General features: G+C 39.5%; 1 protein-coding gene across 1 annotated transcript in view; it reads left to right on the top strand.

Moving 5' to 3' along the window:
* Positions 1 to 26,525, top strand: part of sgcd (sarcoglycan, delta (dystrophin-associated glycoprotein)) — a 152,306-nt gene that overhangs the window by 3,888 nt on the left and 121,893 nt on the right. The gene's annotated exons all lie outside the window — the stretch shown is intronic.

Here is a 26,525-nt window from a genome sequence, read left to right as displayed (position 1 = left end):
CACTCCTCAAAGTGTTATTAAAGTATGCAACTGTGGAATATTTTGTTATCTCCTGAATGAATCCAGAGCAGTGGGACACAGGACATGAATGGGAAAAAATGCAGAAACCAGTCCACTGAAACTATTTTCTTAATTGGAATCCTGAGTGTGTAGTTCTACCCACGATGGATCAATGCCACTGAGAACACTGCCACTCCCTGTCAGAGGCTCTGTCATGAATTGACTTTTTATCTAGTTTTAATCCAGTTTTAGGCCATGTTTATTTTAATACAATTTTAGATAATGGTTGTTTTAGCCTTATCTCTTGACTGGATAAGGATTTTAATAATTGGATGCAAATTTTAAGCTGTTTTAAGGACTTGTATTCTGCAAGAGCACACATCTGAGAACGCCACTCTCACCCATCAGGGAATACTTTTACCTTGTTTTTAAGTTTTCCATCTTAACGATTGTGTTGTTGTCACAACTGGTCTCTGCCTCTGCCGCCACTCTTTCCTACCTTCGATGCACACCAGCACTGGGCCGACCCACCCAGGAGTTCGCTCCTGCCCACCTGTGCGGGCCCTCCAACCTGACTATTGTCCAGTCCAGGTAGCTCGCACACCAAACATGATTTTAATCTCCTTTTTAACATTTTAAAGGACACTGGTAAGTCTGTTTTTATTTGTGGCCCCATACCCTCCTTTGGACACGGAGCTGAGCGCTTTAGCCGCTTTCTCTGCCTGCACGCCACCTGGCTCCAGTCCACAAACATGGATTTTATTGACAGTTTTAATTTGTTCTGGGATCATGCTTTGCTCTTCAAAAGAGACGGAATTTATCCCAACAGGCAGGCTAGCCAAATGCTGTTGGCAAATATTCAGCATGTGGTCCAGTCCTCACAACGTGCATGACTGTTTGTAATCACCACCACATGTCCCTGCTCAGGTCACTCGCTCCTCACTGGACATCAGTTCTTCGTCTATGCAACCATCCATAGTTATTGCCCCCTCTAGCTCCCCCTACCTGTGTGGTAGTCTCAATACAACCTCTGCTATCCCTGTCGATACTGGACTCGTCCCTCCTGTAAGAATTAATTACAGCAATACATTCCGTCCCCCAGAAAAGGAAATGCAAACAATTAGATCTATGTCCCCTCTGCTCTCCCAACCGTATCTGCTCCTGCCTCGGGCCAAAATAGCTCTGATCAATCTCTATCAAATAAGACGTTTTTTCTAAATGACTTTTTCATCACCCATGACTTGGACTTCTCCCTGTGGACAGAAACTTGGCTTAAAGTTGATGAGCTTGCTCCACTTATTGAACTCTGCCTAGATGCCTAGATCCTCCGGATGAGGTGGGGGTCTTGCCGTTGTGTTCAAAAAAACAATTTAACTGCATTTCTCTAGTTTCAAGGTGCAATTAATTAAAGTCCTGGCAAATCTCCACTTAATTGCACTTGCCTATTGTATGCCAAGAGGGATAAGACTTTATCCCATAATTTTCTGACCTGCTCTCAAATACCATGCCCAATGTTGACAAAGTCCTGATTTTGAGTAATTTGTCCCTCTAAACCCCTTGTGACTGATTTCATGCATCTGGTTGAATATTTTAACCTTACACAGCTCCATACTGGTCCTATTAACAAGCTAGAGTACACACTCAACCTAGTTTTATATTTGGTTTTCTCACTCATAATATGGAAATAGTTGATGCTTGTCTGTCAGATCATAGCGCAATTTTATTTGATGCCTCTCTGCCTTCTTCTCCAGCTAATCCTCATCTCACTGCTCACTGCTCTCGCATCATTAACTCTTCGACTGGCAATAAGTTCTCTGATGCCCTCATAGCTGCTCCCTATACCTGCACCATTGTGGCTTCTCATCCCCACTTTAGCACTCCAGTGACTGTGTCGCTCTGATTCTACTCAACCTCAGCGTAGCGTTTGATACAGTAGACCATAACATTTTAATCAACTGTCTCCAGTATGGAGTTGGTGTTATTGGCACTGCCTTAAATTGGTTCACATCCTACCTCAGCAACAGAAGCTTCTCTGTCAACATAGGCAATTTTTCCTCTCCCCTAGCTAGTCTCTCCTGCGGTGTCCCACAGGGTTCTATCCTAGGTCCCATCCTGGTCTCTATTTACATGCTTCCCCTTGGTCAAACCAGTACATTTCCTTTCATTGGTATGCAGACGACACACAGCTGTATATCCCCCTGAAACCAAACGACCAGTGCAATCTATTCAGCCTTGTGAACTGCCTTGAGGACATCAAGTGTTGGATTGCACAAAATTTCTTGCAGTTAAACGAGAGCAAGACTTAAATTGTCCTATTTGGTCCCTCTGACTCCACCAAACAATTTCCAACAGCCTAGGTAATAGGAGTGTGCCCGAACACAAATATGTTATTCGGCAAAGCACAAATAGTGGGTTTTTTACAAATATTTGTTTCATACAAATATTTTAAAAATTATTTGTTTTTGAGAAGAAAAAAAAACATGTTAAATAACAGCGCACAGGTCAGTTACATCACTATCTCAGTGTCTCTCCTCTGCTCCACTGTTACGTCTATCAGCAGGTCTCAACGAGGGGAGTCACATCCACCTGCTACATGATGCACATTTCCTAATTTGGACATCATTCCCGGAGTTGGGTGTGTTCCCCAGAGATAAAGCTGAACTAAAGACACAAATGAAGTGCTCCCACTTCATGATCACTTCATGAACACTTATTGTAGCACTTTAATTTTCTAAAACTAACTAATAAAAACAAACACAGGATTTTTAAGCCTCTTTCCACTTTTATTCGAATACAAATACAAATAATTTTGCTGCCTCAACAAATACAGACACAAATACAAATACTGGATCCTCTGCACATCCCTACCAGGTAACCTGTAACACCTTTGTAAACCCCCATGTTAAAAACCTCGAGGTGATATTTGACTCCGCCCTAAAGTTTGACAAGCAGATCAATGCAGTAGTAAAAGCTAGCTTTTTTAGCTCCTCATTATTGCTAAAATCAAGTCTTTCCTCTCATTCAAAGACCTTGAAAAAGTCATCCACGCCTTCATTTCCTCCCACTCAGACTACTGTAAGAGTACTGCCCGGAAGAGAGACCATAGTAACCCTAATGTGGCCTCTTCCCACTGGCTTCAAGTGCGGTTCAGGATCGATTTCAAGGTTCTACTGTTTGTTTTTAAAGCCCTAAATGGGCAGTCCCCCTCTTATATTTCTGACCTTTTTAACCCTTTATTCCACCTCCAGGACTTTCAGGTCATCTAACCTGGGGCTCCTGGCTGTCCTGCGAACAAATCTTATGCTTGGGGGGGACCGCGCCTTTGCTCTTACAGCCCCTAGACTGTGGAGCAGCATCCCCCTCTCTATCAGATCTGTCCCTTCCATTGATTTCAAGTCCAGGCTCAAAATGCACTTTTATTCTTTAGTGTATGGATCCACTTGAAATGGTTCTCATTTAACTATGTTCGTTGATTAGTGCTATATGTTATGTGGTTGTTTTGTTTTTGGTCTTTCATTCTGTTTTTATTACCTGATTTTATTCTGTACAGCACTTTGGTCAACTTGCGTTTTTTTAAAACGCAAGTTGCTCTATAAATAAATGTGACTTGAATTAACTTGTGAGTTAATGAGTCAGTAAAAATTCATGAATGTACGTTAGATCAGCAGATGCTTATAGATTTATCTTTGGATTCATAGCAGCTAAACTGAAGGAGTTTGAGTGAGGAGGAGAAAGAGGAAAGTTGATGGTGGGTGAGATTAGAAAAGAGTTTGAAAAGATTAAATATTTACACGAACTGCAATTACAGAGATGAGTACGAATAATGAATAATGAATATGGACAAGCAGTGGACACCAGGGAGAGTGGTGTTTGTGTGTGTGGGTGGGTGGATGTGAATCTATGAATTCTGTGTTTAAAATATTTATATAAAATATTTTTTGGTAATTTAAGGTCTAAAAATGTCTTAAAGGACCAGTGTGTACACATCTAGCGCTGAGGTTGCAATCAGCTGAATACTCCTCCCCTCTCCCTCCCCTTCCAAGTGTGTGGAGGAGAACCTACAGTGGCGAAACTCACAAAAAAAATGTGAAAGGCCGTCTCTAGAACCAGGGTTTGATTTGTCTGTTCTCGGCAACCGTAGAAACATGGCAGTGAAACATGGCGGGCTCTGTGGACAAGGACCTGCTCTCTATGTAGATATAAAGGGCTTGTTCTAAGCTAACGAAAACACAACAATTCTTATTTTCAGGTGATTATAAACTAGTGAGAACATACTTATGAATATTATATTCCATTTCTGACTATAGCTCCCCCTAAATCTTAAACACTGGTCCTTTAAAATTTCTTAATTTTTATGTGGGGAGGCATTCAATTTTGATCTGTATAAAAACAATGAGGATAGATATTGTAATGTTTCCAATAAGACCGGGGATAAACCTACATCATTCTATGTGACAAACACCTGCAAACATGTTGTCAGTTATCCAACAACTACAGGAAGCGAGAGAGTCCAAACAGCAGTGCACTGCAAAAATAAAAACAACAAAGTCTAACCCTCCCGCAAAGTTACCAGAGCTTACATGTCAAAGAATAACAGACCTGCACCTATACACGTAGGGTCATTATGTAGGAGCGCAATGTGGAGTTTGTTTACCCAGAAAAAATACCTCAAGCGAGCAAAAAAACTTTTTCCAAATTTTGGCGTTTCAATTTAGCTTTTTTAATGCAATACCTCAAAATGCACATAAAAATAGGTTAATGGAAACACAGCTATTGTCATCATCTTTTGAAATTAGCTTAACATCTTTTGGAAATAATTTCAAATTCACTATCACCCCTATTCGTTGTTTGAGTCAAATGTTTGATTGTGGAGGTGTAAACAATGTAAAGAATGAAGTCTAAATGCAGCACTAGTGGTAGTTACATCACTTGGCGGTTGCGTAGCCTTATTGAAATTGTGGTCCTTATATCATCTATGAACAGATATCTTCATATGAATGGAGAATCTGTAGGCACCAGGATAAGATTTTGGTATTGGAAGCCCTCTGGTTTCTGTTTGTAGTCTGAGTAGTATTGACCAATCACGTTTCAGCAGGCTTTGGTTGCATGCAGGTAAGCAAAACGCAATCTCGTAACCCACTGGCTATTGTCTGACAAGAATTTAGCTTTTTATTTACCTGCATTCATATGCAGATATCTGTTTATAGAGAGTAGCCAAAATGTCGTCTGGACCTAAAACACCTACAAAAAGTTGATAATCAGACTGTAAACAATGACCAGCGCACCAAAGAGGAAGTCTTGGCTCAGATATACGTTATCCATTATCCGCATATCTGCTGGCTACAACAGAAATATTAGCTGTTGTCCCCAGAGCCTAAATCATCATCAGACCGATAGCTGATGGGTCCCAAGATTGTGTTCCTTGAAATGTTAAGGTTGATGAAAGAGAAACTGACAAACATAGGCATAAACGGTATTGATAGATATAGGCCTGTTTTCTTTTTTTAAATATAATGGTCTCTATATCGGTAAAGAGTCTTCATATCGGTGGCAGTGTATCCCTTATGAACTTACAAAACACAACAACATTGTTTACTGTATTATAGTTTAACTTTTTTGCAGTGGAAATTTTTTTTTTCCTTGTATAGGTATTAAAAATGTCTTAAAAGTCATTAAGTTTAAAGTTGAGAATTGTGCAGAAACCCTGCCGTTAGAAATCTGGACAGACGCTGACCCTCTCCTGGTCTGTCCTGTGCCTAAAATAGCTACTAAATCTGTCATAGCACATGCTATTTTAAACCATAGAGTGCCATACATAACATGCCAGGAAATCAGCAATGTTGTTGAGATGCTGGACTATGACGCCACTATGTAACGTTGTGTTTACTGTGTATAAAGTTAAAATAGTCACACAGTTATAATCTGTATCTGGGATTGTAACTGTGTGAGTATTTTTACCCATTAAATGTTCAGCTGCTCCCTTCGCTTTTTTTAATAAGACTCTTTGAATATTGTCCGTCATGCAACAATGTACCAATGTACATTGAACCAATGTATTTCCCATCATTTGAAAAAAATGCCCTGGAAATGATCCAAAATGCCCCTGAAACATATTTCATTAGGGGAAAAAAAAAAGCCCTGCTATGCAGTTTTTAAAAATACATATTTATGTAAAATTCATAAATTGGTGCACTTTCATTCTGCCAAATGTCTCTCAGCAAAACATTACATCCCTCTGATATCTGTCCTCACTGCAGCAAAACAAAAAGAGTGTCCTACAACTACACACAGGAATCGCTTTTATTCTCTCTGCATACAGACATAACTTTGTTCTTCTTTGGGATGTTTTTCCTCATGACTTTCAACAGCCTGCCGAACCAGTGGGATGATTTGGGAGCACAATTTTCCACTGGTTCAGGAACAAGCTTACAGTAAATACAGTATGTCATGACCGCTCTCTGAAATGTAGTCCAAAACATTCCTTGCAGTGGACCTGTAGTTTTGTCTGAGGCATGCCCCAAGCTTGATAGCTAAGAAAATCTTTCAGCCTAAAGCCTAAAGCCAAATATTAAGTTCTTTTTCAAAAAAAAAAAAAAAAAAAAGCTACATATTTGCATTAATTCTGCAAATATGTAGCATACACTGGGATTGCTACAGTGGCCAAATCTGTGTATTAGCAAAACTAAGTCTCCACTAAAAGGTTTAAAACTTCCTGACACGTCCCCATTAACCACAAATACAAACAGAATCCCTTTTGTGGAAATTAAAGCAGCAGAGTGTCAACTCATCAGATCCTCTTTATGCAGCTGCAGGTTGTTAGACCATAAACTCATGTGCATTTTCTCCATCCAGGGCCATGCTCTCTGCTCATGATTTGAGCTATTATGAAAATGTGTCCAACATGAGAGCTCCCTGCTCTACAAATGTCTCTTTGAAAGAATCTGCATTAGCACGGGTCAACAGTTTATCAAGTGGTGTAATCGGAGCACACACACACGAACACAATAACCGTACAAATACACGGATGTGTCAAGGCAAACTGTATATACACAGAATCACAGAATCAGGAAAAAAGAAAAAACAACTTCATCGTCTTTTTAAGTTGTCTTCAGTATCAAAGTAATCCTGTGACAGTTTTGGCTACATTGCAAACAGGAGCTGCTAATAGCTAATTGGCATACTTTTAACGGTGTCAAAATATCGTCTAAAAACGATATTTTCGAGTGAAAATATAAGTACCTACCTGAAGCTGGCATTACAACCATTTGATGAGCTTTGATGGGGTTTTGCTCTCATGGTGGGTTTTTTTTGTTCTGTTGTAATATTGGTTCCCGACTAGGTGTTAACATGTTTCCATCTTTCAGATTAGCACAAATCATTTTTGTAGTAGAATGACAAGCAGCTCTTTGAGCAAAAAGCACTGAAAGATCCACTTCAAAATATAAGAGTGTCACTCCAGATGGGATTTATATCACAGGAGGAGCAATGAGTTCACTGTAATACAGTAGGTCATTGCAGCTGTAATTATTGGGTTATTATGAGGGTGAAGAATTACCCACATACGCACCAGACTGGATTACAATCACCCCACCTCCCATAGAGTAATAAATCCCCTCCGAATGGGGCTTTAGTATGAGGGGTTGATTCAGGCCATGTCACTCTAAATGTTTGTGCATCTGCCTCTTTTTCTCATAAAAATTCCCATGCATGCATACATGTTTGTGAATCCCTAGCTGTAACACAGGCACACACAAGATTGTTAAGAGCATAATTAGATTCGTGCACAAGTGAAGACAGAACAGATGGTTTGAGCATGCAAGAGGAATTGTGTAACTACATTTGAGCCAGCGATAAGGATTCTCTCGCTCGTAATTATCAAAGCTGCTCGCTCTCACTTTTGGCTGTCTGAATCGCCTGAGTGCAAACTCAAACTGAAAGCAGAAAATAATCTGTTCAATTGGACCTGGAAGAGAAAAGCTCTCCCTTGACTTTCAAAATAAAAGCTTGACAGTGGCACTTTTTTAACCTACGGATACAAAGAGAAATGTGGTCTGCATTATTTAAAGCCTGAGCGTAGGGCATGTGCAGGGTTTCCACTGTGCTCTCACCAGTTTGTGGTTTGGTGTGATAATGTACTAAAAATGGTGATGAAACACAAGAAAATAATAACTTCTCCATTTCCAAACAGTGCAGCAGTGTTTCTATCAATTTGAAAAAAGAGCACATCCCATCACTCATAGTTGAACAAAGGTGAACTCTGACCTGTGAATCTGCCAGAGCCGGGTGGGCAGCCTGCTCTGAAGCCAGAGCGTCTGAACGTTTCGTTTGCAATGTTTTTTTCTGCTTTGCCGACGTCAGATTGTCACACATGCCCATAAACGTCCATCCTTTCCGTAGCCTTTGTTGCTAAGATTTTTCCATGTGTTGTTCATACTGTCCAATCTCAGATTTCAGCTCAAATGTATTTGAGAAGTTGACATTTCGAGTAAAGAACGAGAAAACATAGTGAAATCCTGCTATTATAGTTTGTTGCATAGTTTGTTAGAGCCTCCTGAGAGGATTGAAATCGGCTGTGACGTAGCTTCCTGGTCAGAATAGAGTGGCCTCAAAGAGACAGGAGCTTAAACAGCCTGTTTCAGACAGAGGCTGAACTTAGGGGCTGCATAAAGAGCCACTGTAAGATAAATAAAGATTTTTTTAACTATAAATCACGTCAAGATATTCCAGTAGAGCCCCAGATTAAAAATATAGACCTGGATATGTGCATGATATGTCCCATTTAAAGGGAATTGTCATTAGACATTTATTGACTCTGATAATTCCAACATATGACAGACTGACTGTAATGCTCACCATTTTATACTAAATTAACTGAAGCTGCTAGGACTAAAGCAATAGCTTTAAGATGTGGAGCTCGTGGTTGGGCTTCATAATCAGAGTCAGAAACTATGAGAGCTCAGGGCAGAAAAGTTATTAAAAGTTAATGACATCCCCGTAAATTTTAAATGAGGGGTTAAAATGCTCCCAATTAGGATTTTGCTTAATTAGGTGCAGCCACTTTTCACCCTGTTCACGGATTTTATTAAGCTGTCAGACACAACAACATCAATGTGGCTGCTGTTCCCTGAGGGCCAGAGTTCTTTCCAGTGTGGTCTGAGTGATATTTGTTTTGCTTTTAAGAAAATTAAACCTCCAAATTAACTACTACATTTGTTGTAAAAATACAATAAATAATGTGGCAAAAGAAAAAGAAATATAATACGTCTATCTGACTTTTATCTGTGTGTTTGTGACTGTTAATGTTGGTGCGTAGATGTGTGTGTACCGATAATGTCTGCTGTTTGTGGTGAGTGTTTATTCTGCTGTCAGGTGTGTGTGTGACAGCTACAGCTCATACAGCTGCATTTCTAGTTTCCCATCATGTTAAATATGCTTGTTGTAGCAGCAGAGACAGCCTGTGGCTCTCAGATGGAGACAGATTAAAGTGGCTACACCTCATGTACATGGCGGTCCAGAGTCTGTGTGGTAATGAGTAAAAAGAGATGGTGGGGGGGGAGCAAGGCAAGGGAAGGCAAGTTTATTTATATAGCACATTTCAGCAACAAGGCTATTCAATGTGCTTCACATAAAACATTAAAAGCATTGAGATAAAGTGCGAAAGAAACACACCATAAAAGGACACTTAAATACAATTAAAAACAGTCATTAAATAGCTAAAAGAATAGAAAATAAAAACAAGCTAAAATAGAATAAAACAGATTAAATACAACAATAAAAGTGCAGTGTAAGAAATGAATGATTATTAGATTTAATAAAAGGCAGCGGCAAACTGAAAAGTCTTCAGCCTTGATTTAAAAGAAGTGAGAGTTGCAGCAGACCTGCAGTTTTCTGGGAGTTTGTTCCGGATATGTGGACCATAAAAATTAAAGGCTGCCTCTCCATGTTTAGTTTTGACTCTGGGGACAGAAAGTAGACCTGTCCCTGATGACCTGAGAAGTCTGGATGGTTACTTCAGTTTTGTCTTTGTTTAATTGAAGAAGATTCTGGCACATCCAATCGTTGATTTGTTTAATGCACTTACTCAGTGCTTGTAATGGACCACAATTCGCTAGTGATATAGTTATGTAAATGTGTGTATCATCTGCATATTTGTGGTAACATATTTTGTTGTTTTCCATAATCTGAGCCAGTGGAAGCATGTAGATGTTGAATAGAAGAGGCCCCACAATGGAGCCTTGGGGAACTCCACAGGTCATTTTTGTCTTCTCAGATGTGTAAATACATATAGACACAAAGTGGTCCCTGCACTCTAAGAAGTATTCAAACCAATTTAGTACTGAGCCAGAAAATCCCACCCAGTTTTCTAGTCAGTCTAATAATATGTTGTGGTCCACCATGTCGAATGCAGCACTGAGATCCAGTAATGTATCAGCTGCCCTCATATACAGGTCATTCCACTCCAGTGAACCAGGCCCATTCACCAGCCGATGTAACAGAGAGGCTTCAGCGCTGTTAATATTTCAGTGTCAGCGCTCCTGCTGATTAGCTGAACTTCATCTGCCTTCAATTCAAGCATTGACCTGAGTCAAAAGTAACATCTTCTCTGCAGAAAAAATGCAAATAGGAAACTTTCAGTCACAAAAATTATCATCTATAAATACGCAAAATGCCTCCAACTATTTCAAACTTTGACTCTACACCTTTTTAGTACAAATCAGAATTAAAATTAAAAAGTTCAAATTAAGCAAATGTCGACTCATCAGATGCCAGCTGTGGCAAAAGAAAGTACATTTTTAACATTTTAAAACTAAGAGCAACTGGTTGACTTACAAAGTGACACTACGCTGACAGAAAGGAGTTAAGTCTGTTACTCTGGTGTGCTTTGAAAGGACAGACACCCAGGGACAGTCAGCTTGGTCCTTGCTGCCATGGAGAGATTAATAAAAGAGAAGGATATAAAACACAGAACACTTTCCATTTTCTGTACCCAGTATCCCCACTGGAGCCTGTACTTAAAGTGAAGTGAGGTGAACTGTTGTGACTGTGTGATACGGATCACTGCTCTTGGGAGACAGAACTGGAGCCCACAGGAGGAGGTGTGCAGCAGGTCCACATTGGATTGTTGAACCAAGAGCCTCCACCTCCCCAAATCCCGGGAGGGGCTTAAACAGAGGCTGGCACTGCCAACAGCTCTGCCACTCTGGGCCAAGAGGGGGAGCTTGACCTTCCCCTCTTAAGCTAAACCACCAGCACTCACCAACTCCCCAAAAGCTCACTGTCGGATGTTGTTTATTGATGTTTGCTAGTTTGCTGAATACAGATTTCAGCAGTAAATATGGCAAGGTCATACTGATATCTCTGAATTTGAAGTGGAAGCCGTCATTTTTAGACTGAGAAAGGAAATATGGGAAAGAGAGGCAATCACACTGCTTTCAAATGGACCTTGAGGTCGTAATTTTGACCTGAGAAGTCACAATATGTGCTGCATTCAAGTGGTTTGAGGGTTGTTCACCTAGATTACAAAAATGCCTATTTTCTCTCTAGCCAAGCATATAGCTTTGGTTTTATTTGATTTGAGATATTTCTGATTTCTGCCTCTATCCATCTGAAAATCAGTATTCCATCTGGACACAAACAGAAGAAAAAAAGAGAGGCAAGTGTCTCGGTTGTAGACTGAAATGAAGCCCACGTACAAATGCTCAGATTATGTTTCTAAATCAGCAGGGATCAACCCCAGGAGCTCTTGGAGGGTGAAGCCTCTATGAAATAGGACTTGTAGGCCATTACCTCTCATTTATGTGTTGATCTATACTCTGATATAACAGTAGAGGCTTTGAAATGCTTCGTTATATAAGCAGTCGGGACAAGAGATGACCTCAGAGCTGCTGAGATGTTTACTTCCTCCTGTAATCTGAGTGAGGAGTGCAACTCTTATATATGGAGACATACACATACAGGAAAACGCACATGCGACTCTGTCAGTCTCTGTTTCTCCACACACACACATACAGAGTGCTGAGCTAAATACAGCCTGTCAAGAGCTGTGGTGCTTGTTGGTGTGCTGGTTTACGGATGGAATGATTCGGGCTGGTGCAGTGCTGTCAGCCTTAAAACGGTGTCATTTTCCATTAACCTCTGAATGAGACTGTTTAAGTTGCCCTGGAAGCAAAATTTTTGCATTGTTTCTTTTTTTTTCTGTATCTGAAATCACTCACTTGTTCCCTTATTAAGTATTTCCTACCCAATTAACGCTCAGTAGTTTCACTCTATAGTGAACAGTAAATTGAGAATTTGGACAGTTATGAATCATCAGTGTTTTGACACAGACAGCTGTAGGGTTTCACAAATGTAATCATCAAACGCAACCTGTTATGGAATTGTAGGATGATCGTGTACAAGCCAAATTTACTGTTTTTCAGGGCAGTATATAGAATCTACATTTCACACTCAAATTTTAAACACTTATAATGCAGTAAATGCAGTCCTCTACATATCAAATGGTGATTTGAGACACAGCCTACATGTCTCCCACATTCCCTTCTAAGCTCCTCAGGGCTCCATTTGTTTTCCCTGTTTTTGAGACACTACTCAAACATGTTGTCAAAATTATTTCAGTGTAATATGGTGGAAAGCTAGGCCATTCATAAACATTTTTTAAAGAGGACATAACATGCATATTCCAGGTCTATATTTATATTCTGAGACTCTACTGGAATATCTATGCATGATTTACAGTTCAAAACCTCCTTATTTATCTTATACTGGTCCTTTATGCAGCCTCTCAGTTCAGCCTCTGTTTGAAACAGGCCGTTTTAGCTCCTGTCTCTTTAAGACCCCCCTCCCGATGAGCCCTCATTGTTCCGATTGGACAGCTCCGAGAAGCTTCTGCTGGCTCCGGAGGCTACGTAAACAAACAGGAGCAGTCATATTTCGGTTCTTTTTCTCGTTCTTAACTCAAAATATAAACATCTCAAATACATTGATACATGTTGGGGCTGAAATCAGATCCAAAATATGCGAGTGGACCGTGGATGTACAGGTGACTAATTTAAGGAAAAACTGGTACAGATCTGAATGTTTGACCCCTACAGTGAGGGGATCTGGTGGTTCTATTATGCTGTGGGGGGCATTTTTGCTGGCATGGTTTGGGTCCACTTGTCCCCTTAGAGGGAAGGGTCACTGCAAATCAATACAAAGTTGTTCTGAGTGATCACCTTTACCCTATGATGAAACATTTCTATCCTGATGGGAGTGGTCTCTTCCAAGATGACAATGCCCCCGTCCACAAGGCACAAGGGGTCACTGAATGGTTTGATGAGTATGAAGATGATGTGAATCATATGCTATGACCTTCACTGTCACCAGATCTCAATCCAGTTAAACACCTATGGAAGATTTTGGACTGACGTGTTAGACAGCGCTCTGCATCACCATCATCAAAACACCAAATGACAGAATATCTTTTGGAAGAATGATGTTCATCAGCCTTTGCATTGATTCTACAAGTCTCTGGAACTCTTCCTGAGGGATGAACACCACTCCCATCAGGATAGAAATGTTTCATCATAGGAGAAAGGTGATGACCCAGAACAACTTTGTATTGATTTGCAGTGACCCTTCTTTCTAAGGGGACATGTGGACCCAAACCATGCCAGCAAAATGCCCCCCAAAGCATAACAGAGCCACCAGATCCCCTCACTGGAGGGGTCAAGCATTCAGACCTGTACCAGTTTTTCCTTAAATTTGTCACCCATCTGTATGAAGAGAACTGGATACAGTGTCGGAAGTGGGGCCCCGTTCATTCCTATGAAAGTTGCTCGGTGGTGCATGAAGTCAGAAAAATTCAACTTCTTGGGGCCCATAGAGCAAGTGCACTAGTGACTTCCACCAGCCAAGCCAGCTACTTCAGGTTTAGTTAACTTGAATGGGGATAAAATGATTCTAGACTTTCGAAATGTGATCGGACCGGATGGATCTAATTCTGATAATGAGACACGTCATTTCATGATGGTTGTGACGCTCAAAGAATTGATTTACAGACGTCTCTTTCACAATGTAAGTCTATGGGAAACAGTCTTTTTGGGCGTAATAGCATCACTTAACATTGTGATTACATGGTTTGGCCGCTATATCAAATTGTCTTCACAGTTTGGTGCTGATCCTTGGGGCTTGGAGTGGACAAAGCAAACAACACATGGAACAAAGCAAAGCAACAAAGGCTATGAAATAGACAGCCGTTTGTGGGTGTGTGCAAATGATCTGACATCAGTTTGACAGGGAAGTATAGGTAACTTAGCAAATGGAGCATTGAGAATTTGAGAACTGAAAAATTTTCACTACATTTAAAAAGAATCTGGCTCATGCATCCATGTTAATCTTCATGTGCATGTTGTTATAGATACGGATTCTGGACGCAGCTTTTAAAAGGTTCTAAACATCTCTTATTATCGAAATAATTACTTTCCAGGATTGTGAAGCCTCAGAGCGATGTACTTTTTAGAGTTCCTTCTAGTTTATTTAACATTTCACCAACCTAAATGGGTCATTAGTGCCGCAACGAGGACAGAATCCCTCACCGGCTTTCCACCACGAAACATAACTAATTGTGTTTATTGGAGCTCAAAAGGAAGAAGGCGGTATCAGTTCCAGGAATCAAAAGGACAGGACAGGAGTTTTTACCCCTTTGCCACCCCTGTGCCTAGAAATCACTCACTAAGGACATTAGTTTGCTGCTTTCAGCTATAAGGAGGCCTCCCAGAAGAGGCTCAGACATACAACAGTGTACTACATGGAAGTCTTTAGTTAGATGGATATTCCCCTTCTAAGACACATATGAGATAGACTTCAATCAAACAACAGAAATATACACAGATCTGAGCTCAATATATGAATTGAATATGAATGGAAATAACTGAGAGGTTTCAATCCAAATGAGATATCTACGTTTTAATTTTATGGACAGTGAAAGTGGTCAGTCATCTGGAGACGGCTGTAGCAATCATTTCTGAGCACAAGGTTGTGTATTTGTCAGATATTGACTGATCACTTAAAGGAGGCGGCATTTCTTGCAAAATGTGGGGCTTTGAATTCTTCAATTTTTTGAGTCCAACCCTTTTTCTCATGAAAACCTATGTAATTATATCTATTTTTTCTGGGGGAAAAGGACAAACCACATTATGAGACCACTTTCCTTCTGTGAACAGCAGTTCAGTCATAATGCATTTGAAGACTTGCAGCAGATAAATATCCCTGGTTCTGCTCTGCCGTGGATTATTATCTCTGCCAGGCATAAGCCTGGAGGGGATCATGCATTTGGTCGTGTGTTTATCTGTCCACAGCTAATCTCACATACTACTGGACCTGTCAGCCTAATAATTTTTGTGCACATTTATGACTGTATGCTCAAGGACCTCCCGTGGTTGCAGTGATTCACAATTTTTGGAAAATCTATTTTATAATGTGATTCTTTATGAGCCCACAGTAAAGCTTAGACACTCATCTTTTCAGCAGTCCTTGCCATTTTACAGTATACATTATGACATAGCGAAAGGCATTTCTGGCAATCGGCTAGGCTAAAAAACAAGGCTTACCTAGTCTGTTGCATTGGATGTCCATAGAAAAGTTTGGTCTCATCTTGAACTGGAGCATCTGCAGATTAATTCTATACCTGATGTTTTGATTCACTAAAGTTAGGCACGATATGAGATGAATAAATCCCTGTTTTTGTTATCTTCACTGCTGTCTTGACTGTAAGGGAGCCGAGAGGGACAACTGAGTGAGAGTCAACTCTTCTTTGTTTGGGAGAGGAGAGGGAGGTAGAGAGGGCTCTTGTGTTACAACAAAATGTTCTAAATAAATAACATGTTTAAATTGAGAAGTGTGGACTTATCATCCAAGGTGTAGTGTGTAGGATTAAGTGGCATCTAGCAGTGAGGTCACCAATTGCAACAAGCTTAATATATACTATACTATACAAAAAACACTATTACAAACTTTGCATACATCTGAGTGATCCTGAATCTGGGTTGAAGAGGAAAGATACCTATCATGCTCAGGCTGTCAAACTGAACTTCATCACAGAACCTCTGAGTGATGCATATGTTGTATTAATTTCCTTGTTTTTGCTTTGTTTGCTTTTTAATCCAGTAATTTCATGCTTAAACACTTCCGGTATGGGATTTTTGCCATCCTGCAACAGGACTGTCACTTTTTCATGATCTGATTTCAAGAATTTGTGGTTTTGTTGGTTTTGTTTAAGAAAAAAAATATACTTTTGTACAACCGGGGGGTCCTATTTTTGCAGTTTTGGTGATCATTCCATTTGGTTACGAGAACATTTTGCAGACTCAACTCACAAATGTGGTGATTTAAGACTCAACTTGAAAAATTCAAATATATTTACAATTCTACTTTGACTTTAACACCAATGACAACAAAACTTTACTCAGACTTCAGCCTTTTTGACTTGGAATGAATTAATATCCCAAGCCCAAAGATTAACAATTCATAAAACATGTGCAGTGAATCAACTCTTCATTTTCCAGACTGCATTCAGTTTGAATTAATCAAACAACAGTCAATCACATTGCACAAGAAAGGGGAACATATTTGGCAATGCAGACCAGCAGACAGGCAAGTAATTACTTGTTTAGGACTTGAAACACAAAGTTTCGGACTTTGGACTTGACTTGGGAGTAAACAGCTAAGACCGTAGACTTACATGTGATTTGCCAAACTTGCAAGACTTTGTCCACCTCTGATGGTGTCTGTGTAGAGAAAACACAAAACATGGTGAAAGAGGTGAAAATTGCATTCTTATTCTTTAAAGGTCAACTTTTGCAATGTAGTGTCATGCGTCCAATTTCCATTGCATTGGCCAATTGTAATGGATGGTAGAGGTTAGTTCCCCATTTTTCACTGGCCAAGGAACAAGGAAAAAATTTGATGACAATCTTTGGGAACATCTGATGGGCATTTTTCAATATTTTCTGACATTTTGATATCTAAACAAAAAGTAGCTGACAGATGAATTGATATGCTTTAATAAGGTCAATTTTAATGCATCCCTGGGTCTCCATATTGATGTCTATCTAATGGAAATGACAGCCAAAACAACAAACAAAATAAGTAAATAAATTTAAGTGAACCAGATTAAAAAAACAGATTACCAGCCAGGGTCAAGTCTCCCACAGTTTTCCTCGTCCAGGTTCACCTCCTTCTCCCATGAATTAGTCCCAAGCTGTATCTAAACAGCCTTTTCTTACCACAAGCCGACAGGATGCAGAATGGGCTGCTGGCGGCATTAAATCCCATGCTGTTGATGAGATCGGAGTTACTGGCTCTCATTGGGGACAATTAAACCTCAGTACCACCAGCAGCCTTTACTGAAAGGTCAACAGGAGGGAGATGGAAGAAAGAGCCAAGAGGGAGAAAAAGAGGAGAATAAAAAGTAAAAACCGTTGACAGCCTGTTCACAGTTCATGTGCAATTCATTTTAGCAGAATGAAAGGAATAATGAGAGCAGGACAATAGGCATGCAGTGCATTTCGGAAGTGTGAAATGGAGTTACAGGCAAAGACACTAATTACATTTGAGGCAGACTCTGCTAACTTCATGAATTCAGTGCACAGGGGATGACTAATAAAGCTCAACTTCAAGATTTTATTGTCCCTAATGGGAAAATTAGCGTGCTGCAGGCATCCAACAAAATGCATAATTAGAAAAACATGGAGAGATTAAAAACACAGCAACATATGGATGTGACAGAGAATGGTCTGGCAACACACGAGCTGAGAGATATTTGAATGTTACTATGAGAATATTTAAGTCTGATCCTGCTGTTTAATCCCCAAAAAACAACCAGGGTTTCTAATGAAGGACAGATTTGTACACTGTCTTCTGTGGTATATCATTATAATTTGACTGATGAGTGACTATAATATAAATTCCTACAAAAAGTTTAAGTTAAAAAATGTCGCTAAATGCAACAAGACATCATTTCCAAAATATAATCATAATAATCAAGTCATAATACAGACCCCCTACACATTTAATTAAAAACAAAGAGAAGCAATTAGGGGCCACCATTATTACTACCAGAATTAAACTGTTAGTCACACTCAGCAGAAAATATAATCTAACAGAATAGGAGAATTAATTCCAAAGATTTGACTTGTGGCAGTAAATTAAAATACAGTCATGTTGGACAAATGAAACATCTTTAAGCGGATGTATGCACATTTCCAGCTCTGTATTTTCATTCTGGGGCTCTACTGGAATATCTTTTGTAGAAATGTTGATATGATACGTTTACACGTGTTGAAATATTCAGCGTTGTTTGCAGAAACGTTCAATGCCAACGTTTTCTTCTGGCGGTTGGGTTGAATAAAACTGATTTGACTTGACGTAATGAGCCAGCATAAGATAAATAAGGAGATTTTAACTGTAAATCATGCAAACGTAGCATATTAACATTTCTACCCATTGAATAATGATGTTTTATGGTGTGACAACGCTGCAGTTAAGGTCTGGTTAGGTTTAGGCACAAAGACCAAGATCATGGTTTGGATTAAAAATAAAAAAATAAAATAAAATAAAAACGGCCGATGTCTCACTAAAAACACACGGTTTTCACGCCAGAAAAACAGCTGCAAATGTCCTGACGTCTCACTAAAAACACCCGCTTTTGTCGGTTGAAAGACGAAGCGGGCATTGGTTTTGAGATGGTCTCGAACCGTGTTCTCTGCTGATTTCCAACTTGCTGCCATTACACTTACTAACCATCCACCTGCCCTTCCTCCTCCTAATAGGAAAGATCAGCTCATATAGATTGCATGTGAACTACGTCAGTTTAGAAATGTTGAGATGATACGTTTTGTTGACATTTTGATATGATACGTTTGTAGAAATGTTGATATCTTACCTATTACACGTGTTGAAACATAGATATTCAACGTTTCTGTGGTTTGCAGAAACGTAACCTGCCAACGTTTTATTTGTACAGAGCAAGTTCACAAATTTGCCTCAGGTGGCTTTAAAATCTGTACAGCAATACAACATCCTTTATCCTCAGACCCTCGGTGCGATTAAGGAAAACGTTTTCCAAAGAATCTCTTTAACAGGGCAAAAATGGAAGAAACTTTAGGGCATGCACAAACGATTTGATGTCAGCTCGATGTGGAAGTAGAGGTATGGAGCGTTCAGAGCAGGCTGAGGCCCTGGCTTTTGACTTTCAGGGAGCTTTTTTACACACGTTCACCTCATGTGTAATGCATGATGATCTTTATTTGATTTTTTTATAGGGTATGTGCTCTCATGCAACATGCCTTGTTTAGTGACTTACATTATATTTACAAAAGTGCTTTATCATTCTGAAAATCTGACAAACTTTTTCAGGATGTGTTCTCACTGTCAGAGAGCTTTCGAAAAAACAAATGTCCTGTGATCTATTTGGCCAGATGGTGTTAATTATTTTAAGATCCCCATACAACACCAATGTAGAAGCCTCAATACCTTCAAAATTAAATTTTTGCAGGGAGGCTGCTGGTTTTAATTGTTACAAGACAAAAGCCTTTTTTACTTGTAGCGGTAAAGTAACATTTACTCCAATCCACAGATTAGTTCTCTTCTGTGCCTTCCACAGGTTGATTTCTTAAGTGCAGCTCATCAAAGTGATCTTTGTATCCAGCTCATCAGGTGGCAAGAAAAAAATACACCTCTGGGTGTCATCAACAGAAATCAATGAGGTCTTGTGTCCTGATAAGATGACCTGGATAGACAATCATGTGCTATAGAGGACAGAGGGTCTGCAGGGACGTGTCAATGAAATCACCTCCTGATGTGATTGGTTGGAGTGAAAACCTATATATAGTCGGTCCTCCGTGGCACATACACCTGTCCAAGACAGAGCATATAAAAACTGAACAAGATGGGGAAAGGAATTTAGTCTTATTGGAAACTGCATATAAATGTGAACTTACCTGGGAGTATAATTAAAATCATCGCCGGACCCTCTGCAGTTTGCCTACCAAACCTCATCTGGGAGTGGATGATAATAGTAATAAATTGATAATAGGATCAAATAAATAAAATATAAAGAAATAAAATAAAAGTTTCTAAGCGATGCAAGAGGATATGATCGACTTAAATCTAAAAGAACTAAAATCTAGCAGTCACCTCTGTCAGCAGCAGGTCATTAGTAACAGCTATCTCTGTGCTATGAAGTGCTCTAACACCAGACTGGAAACAGTTAAAAACATTATTATTATTCATAAAAGATATCAGTCGGGATGAAATTACTTTCTCCAGAACCTTAGATAAAAAAAAGTCAATTTGGAGATTGGTCTGAAGTTACTTAAGGACAGGGGGTCCAAATTAGGTTTCTTTAGTAGCGGGTGAATAAAAACATGCTTAAAACTATTTGGAAAAGAACCAGAAGCAAGATAATTTTTTAAAAAATTGCAAAATAACAGAGCCAACAGTGGAAAATACCTCCTGGAGTAGTTTAGTGGGGATGATGTCTGAGATGCAGGACACTGTATCCTCTGACATTGAGACTGTGATGGGTTGAAACTGGGAAAAAGAGGTAGAACCAACATGAGAAATAGAAAGAATGCAATGGTCAGGCTGGATTTGGGATACGATACTCTCGACCTCATTAACAAAATGAACGAGAAATTTACCAGACAACTCACAGTCAGGTACAGAAAGAGAAGCGGAGAGACCATTAATAACTGAATCAATTAAATAGAACTTTAGGATTGTGGTGATTCCTGGAGAAACAGGCCAATCTCACCTCCTTAACTGCTTTCTGATAAGCCAACATATGGTTTTTAAGGGTGTTATTTGCTATTTCGGACTTGTTTACCTTCCAGTGATGTTCAGATTTCCTACAGTCTTTTTAGTGCTCGAGCGTGATCGTTCAAACCTGAGGAGGTTATTTGATTTTTGTTTCCTAGTTTTAAACTGTGCAATTTGGTCAAGGATGAACGGGCACTGATCGTTACATAAAGTTAACAGAGCATCTGGATCGAGAGGAAATAAAGTGGAATTAAAGGAAGATGAATTAAAAGTATTACAGAATTTAGCTGCAGAACCAGTGTTGAGAATGTGAGTATGTGTTGTAGGGTGGAGACTAGGAATAGAAAGCTGGAGTGGAAGTTTGGAAACAACAGCGTTATGGTCAGTTACCAGCATATCCAAAAATGACCTTTAGAACATTTAGCCCCTTTAACAGATTGGATAAGGTTAAAAGACTCTATAAGATCTAAAAAATGAGAGTTGAGGGAAGGGGAACAAACATGAATATTAAAATTACTAAGAATAAGCACCCTGTCATATTTAGGCATAACAATAGATGATAAGCATGATAAGCTACACGTGTATTGTATGAAAAGTTTGCAAACAGCATTTTAGCCCCTAGAATATTTGGATGTAGACCATCATTGCCTGTGTTCCCAAAAAAGGTTAAAATTGTCAATGTAGGAGACATTATAGAAGGTGCAGGTCAAGGAAAGCCAAGTGTGCAGCAATAGTAGCCCGCTGAAATGTCCGTAACCATGGTTGTAATTGAGGAAAGCTGATTATGGATGTCATTGGTACCAATATAAACAATAACACTGGGAAAACTAGATGAAATCTCAGTAGCAGATCAGTGTGTAGTTGCTATTCTCACTCTGATATTTTTGATTATTGTATCACCTAAGATTAAGCTTGTAGGCTGGCTTGAGGATTTGGGGGACTCTGGTTTGTCAGGTCTGGCAAAACCACAAAAACAAGTGTACCGGATTCAGTATTGATTCCTCAGTTGCCATCTCACAGATCCATGCTGACGCTCTCCAAAATTTAAATTTTTTGAACGTCAGCACTAATCTTTTCCTTTCAGTGAGATTTGTAACTCGGTCTGTCATTGTTTGTGACAGATTAGTCTACATTACTTTGTTTGAGTTTGGTCTACCACCTGTTCAGAGTGGAGCGGCTGACTGCACACGTTTTGGAAACAAGACTGGAATGAGTTCAAGAAAAGTTCAAGATCTACAAAGACATCAAACTCTGCTGAACATTTTAAACTCATCCACAGTAACGATCCATCCATCACACACCGTCTGCCGTAGTCTGGGCTGTATTGAGTCTTATATTGACAGCGTTAGGATGAAAGAAAACTTTTTATCATCACTGTGCGAAGAAAAAAGTAATTCTGCTTCACAAGTTAACAGGCAGATAAATAATGTATTTGTTGTCAGGTGTTTTATGAGGTGATGTGAGTATTTGATCACTCACAAAACACACACATACAAACACAAATGCTCTGCTAATGAGGCATCAGGTGGCTAATGTGAGAGATGAATGATTGTGACCTGAAAGTCATTAGTTTGAGCCTGACAGACTGAAACACCAGCACTCCTTTTCCCGTAATTACTACTGCTGACATACCCTTGAGCAAGGTCTTTCACACCTGTTCCAACATAATAACGTGTGAGTATAACTTCCTGCTCTCTCAGTCAACCTGTCTTCAACAGCCATCTACGCCTTGCAACGCTACGCTTGCTTGACAAGTAATTTTCTTCTACTTATTTTTGTGGCATCTTGTAAACTTATCTAAATGTATGCTGTTAATAATAAATAAGTAGTTCAGTGTTTTCCACCACAATATAGAAAACGCTTCAATAATAATCAGTTCAGCAATACAAAACTTAAGACATTTGATTTTAAAAATACCATTTTAGAACAAAACTGTAATATAAGTTACTGCATATTCAGCAGCTAATGTTCATATCCTCCCCACATGTGTCTTCATAATACTAAATAATAGTAGATGCATTTTTTAGCTGTCCTCACTTTTGATTAAAGAAAAAGATTAACAAAAAAAGCTGCAAAGTTTAGTGAAAATTAGTATATAAACTCAATAAAGATCATCAGTTGTAAAGCAGCAGATCTTAGTGAAATTTGCTACAACAGAGTCTTCTTCATGGGAATCTGAATGTAGTAAATAAAACCACTGTGGTTTCAGAGATGAACAAAACCCAGTTTATTAAAAATGTAATAGATCACCAGGGGGAAAGCGGTCACAATGACCAAAAAATATAGAAGGACACATTCTTCTTTCCAGTTTGCCTGCATGCCTTATATTAGGAATCAGTTACATGGATGTTCATTGGCCAACGGCTGAAAATGTAGTCGGCATCCAGACCTCTAAATCACAGCTCACATCTTCAATTTTTCCATTTCGTTGTCAGAATTACTGTCATCAAAACCTTTCTCTGCCAAGTACCTGACACCTCAATGCTGTGCCACCATGTTACTGTGACAGTAAGCTAATATAAAACAAAAAACTTCCTCATCAGCAGTGCTACCATGATGCCAAACAGGAAAACAAGCAACCTGCTAAACCCTATTAACTTCTCAGCAAAAAACATTAGAAAAACAGTTCAAGAACTTTGACATTTTTACACTAAAACATGTTAAAAACAAATAGTTTGAGGAATAGCAGGGGGGCTGAGGACTTACAACTTTTCTCAGCTGATTTGATATCCTTGACATTTGCAAAACTAAGTGCATTTCTCGAAACAATTCATACAAACAGCAGATTACCTGCAAAAGCCCGTAACTTCCTCAAAATCCTTAATTTATCTCTCAGAGGTAAATATTTATGTCAGTGCCATCAGAATGACAAGTCCTTGTGTAATTGTTTACAGACAAGTGTTACAGTATACGTACAGTATGCATCTATGTAAAGTATATTTACTGTCATGGTAAAATGCAATTGAAATACTGTAATATGAAGCATTACAGTAAATATACAGTATTACAGTATAGTGCGTATTGCTGGATTACATACCTGCTCTGTCTATGAAACGTTTGAATGATTGAGGACACAGTTGTTCTTCCAACATTTTGGCTGCATCCTTTGACCTTTTGACCCGCCTCGGCTGTTGTAAGGTCACGATTGAGAACATGGTTCACAATCGTGGCCTTACGTATTTCATCAGGAATGTGCTAATGTTCTTTCCCTCTTCTACCTCTTCCTCTGTTTTGCCCTCCTGCCCTTCTCCACGCAGCACTTCTTCTTCCCGGCTGTTGACCCTGTTCATTTCCTTATTGTTCTTCCATTGTCAGTAATTGTAACATTGTGTTGTGCTCTGTCTATTGAACCAGTTGAAGGTTCATGAGATGCAGCTCTGAGCTATTTTAGAGAACTGGTTGATCACTGGTTGATCTAACACTTCACACATTCCCCCTTCATTAGTGAAAGTCAAATTTCACCCCAATCAATTCAGGACACATTTTCAAAAAAAGAAATGTACAGAAAATATTCTTGACGGTTTATGACAACTGGTTCAACCATTTTGCATGTGATGACTTCTGCAGTGAATTAATGCCGAGATGTTTTGTTGGGTAAGACTATTCAACAGCAAACCAGTATTATACATTTTCATCAACATGACAGCAAATGATAACTTAGGAAACATAAGACAATTGCAGAGAATCATTTGCATGAATGTGCCAAAGCATTTGCAATTTGCTCAAAAGAATGAGAAATTGCTTTTATGATGTACACAAATGACTAGATGATGCGGTGGTTGAACAAGTAGTTTTGACAATTTCAATTTCAAGCGACTGAGAAAAACTGTAACTTTATAAAATTAATTAATTAATACGGTATCAGGTCACTAAAGACACGCATTTAAGGGGTAAATGTTAATTGATCCTGGCCACCACAACAGAAAATTATACTGACAGTTGCCTCTCTTGCTGCCGATCAGTTAGAGCAAAATAGCTCCTCCTCCTAAAAAAAACTAAAAAAGGCTATCCTGAGCACAATTTATCAAGGGCTGAGTAATGACCTGAGAACTAGCGGGTTTAGTACAACCTTTACTGCTTTTAATAAAAGCTACTTCAGCTATACCAAGTGGAAGAACATCCTTTTCCATGATGCATCAAAGTCATCAACCCAACCTCCAGGGACACGACTCCTCTCTGGCTCTCTCTGACTTGTCTCCACTCTATTACACTTAAAAAGGTACCTCAGCTTCACAGGCTTACACACTTCCTGTTTGGCGTTCTGCTTCCCGGGTAATGGCTGGAATTACATCAGCTTTCTTCTTTGAAGGCTATATTTCACAAAATAAGCTTGACACAGCACAGTTTTAGTTTGCTGATGAAGTGAGACTCATCTGTGTTACTCAAAAGCACTTAAAGTGGATTTAATGATACAAGACCTGTAAGCTTCCTGCTACACGCAACCCCTCTGACCTTGACCTGATCTCTGTGGTCTTTCAGTACAAAAGAAAATAATAATTTAATAGATTAATGCCCTTTCCACAAATCAAACTGAAGATTAAAGTGCAGAATAAGAAGAGGAAAAGGGCATCAAACAAGAGGTAGAGGGCAAAAAGATGGACAGAGGGCAAAGGATAAAAAGAAGGGGAGAGAGCTTTTGAAGACAGAAAAAAAGTAGCAGGTAAAAAAAAGCAAGAGATTATACAACAGGAGCCTGTAAGTGGGCATAAAATGGTATAGAGAAGAGCAGAAGAAGAGCAGAGGAAAAGAGAAAGTCAGAGTTTCTTTGAAGTGGTGTTGGACTCCCAGCGGACTGTAAAGCTCAGTAGTTTTACTCTTAATGGGAGGATTGTTCCTCCACTGTGTTTCATTAGTTTAGGTTGTCAGACATTTTTTAAAACATCTAGAATAATTTGCAAGCGCCGTAAAATTAAGAAAGCAAAACAGTTTTTTGAGGAGTTTTTTTTTGGTTCATTCCATTTAGCGCCGCCTATCTGGGGTCAGGCCACAGTGGCAGCAGGCTAAGCAAGGTCCTCCACACATCCCTCTCCCCAGCAACATCTACCAGCTCCTCCTGGGGGATCATGAGAAATATAATCTCTCTAGTGTGTTCTGGGTCTACTCAAGGTTCTCCTAATAGTTGTCATACCTGGAAAACTTCCAAGATTAGCTACCCAGGAGGCATTCCTATCAGATACCCGAACCACCTCAGCCAGCTCTTTTGGATCCATCCATTCGATCAGCAGCTCCTTAATCCGTCTCTAAGGATGAGCCCAGCTCCCATTGTGGAGGAAACTCATTTCAGGCGCTTGTATTCGTGATCTCATTCCTTCAGTGACTACCCAAAACTTGTGACCACAGGTGAGGTTTGTAGCATAGATCAACTGGTAAATTGGGAGCTGAATAGCTACCTCCAGAAAGGTGGTTTTGAACGCAGTCTGCTCAGTTTCCGCGTCCCAAACCTGATGCATAACAAACGACTCCACGTGTAGGAGTTAAAGACAGTGACCTCCCCCAGTTCACCCTAACTATACGTTTGGGTTTACCAGGCCTGTCCCACAGTCACCCCTGCCACCTGATCCAACTCACCACCAGGTGGTGATCAGGTGACAGCTCTGCTCCTCTCTTAACCTGAGTGTCCAAGATATACGGCCACAGATCTGATGACATGATCACAAAGTTCATCATCAATCTTTGACCTAAAGTGTTCTGGTTTTTGTTATCAGCCATAACAAAGATGGTTTTAT

This window comes from Thunnus albacares, chromosome 13 (genome assembly GCF_914725855.1).
Source record: "Thunnus albacares chromosome 13, fThuAlb1.1, whole genome shotgun sequence".
Lineage (NCBI taxonomy): Eukaryota > Metazoa > Chordata > Actinopteri > Scombriformes > Scombridae > Thunnus > Thunnus albacares.
The sequence above is the reverse complement of the archived record's forward strand: the minus strand, read 5'-3'. Positions and strand labels throughout refer to the sequence as shown.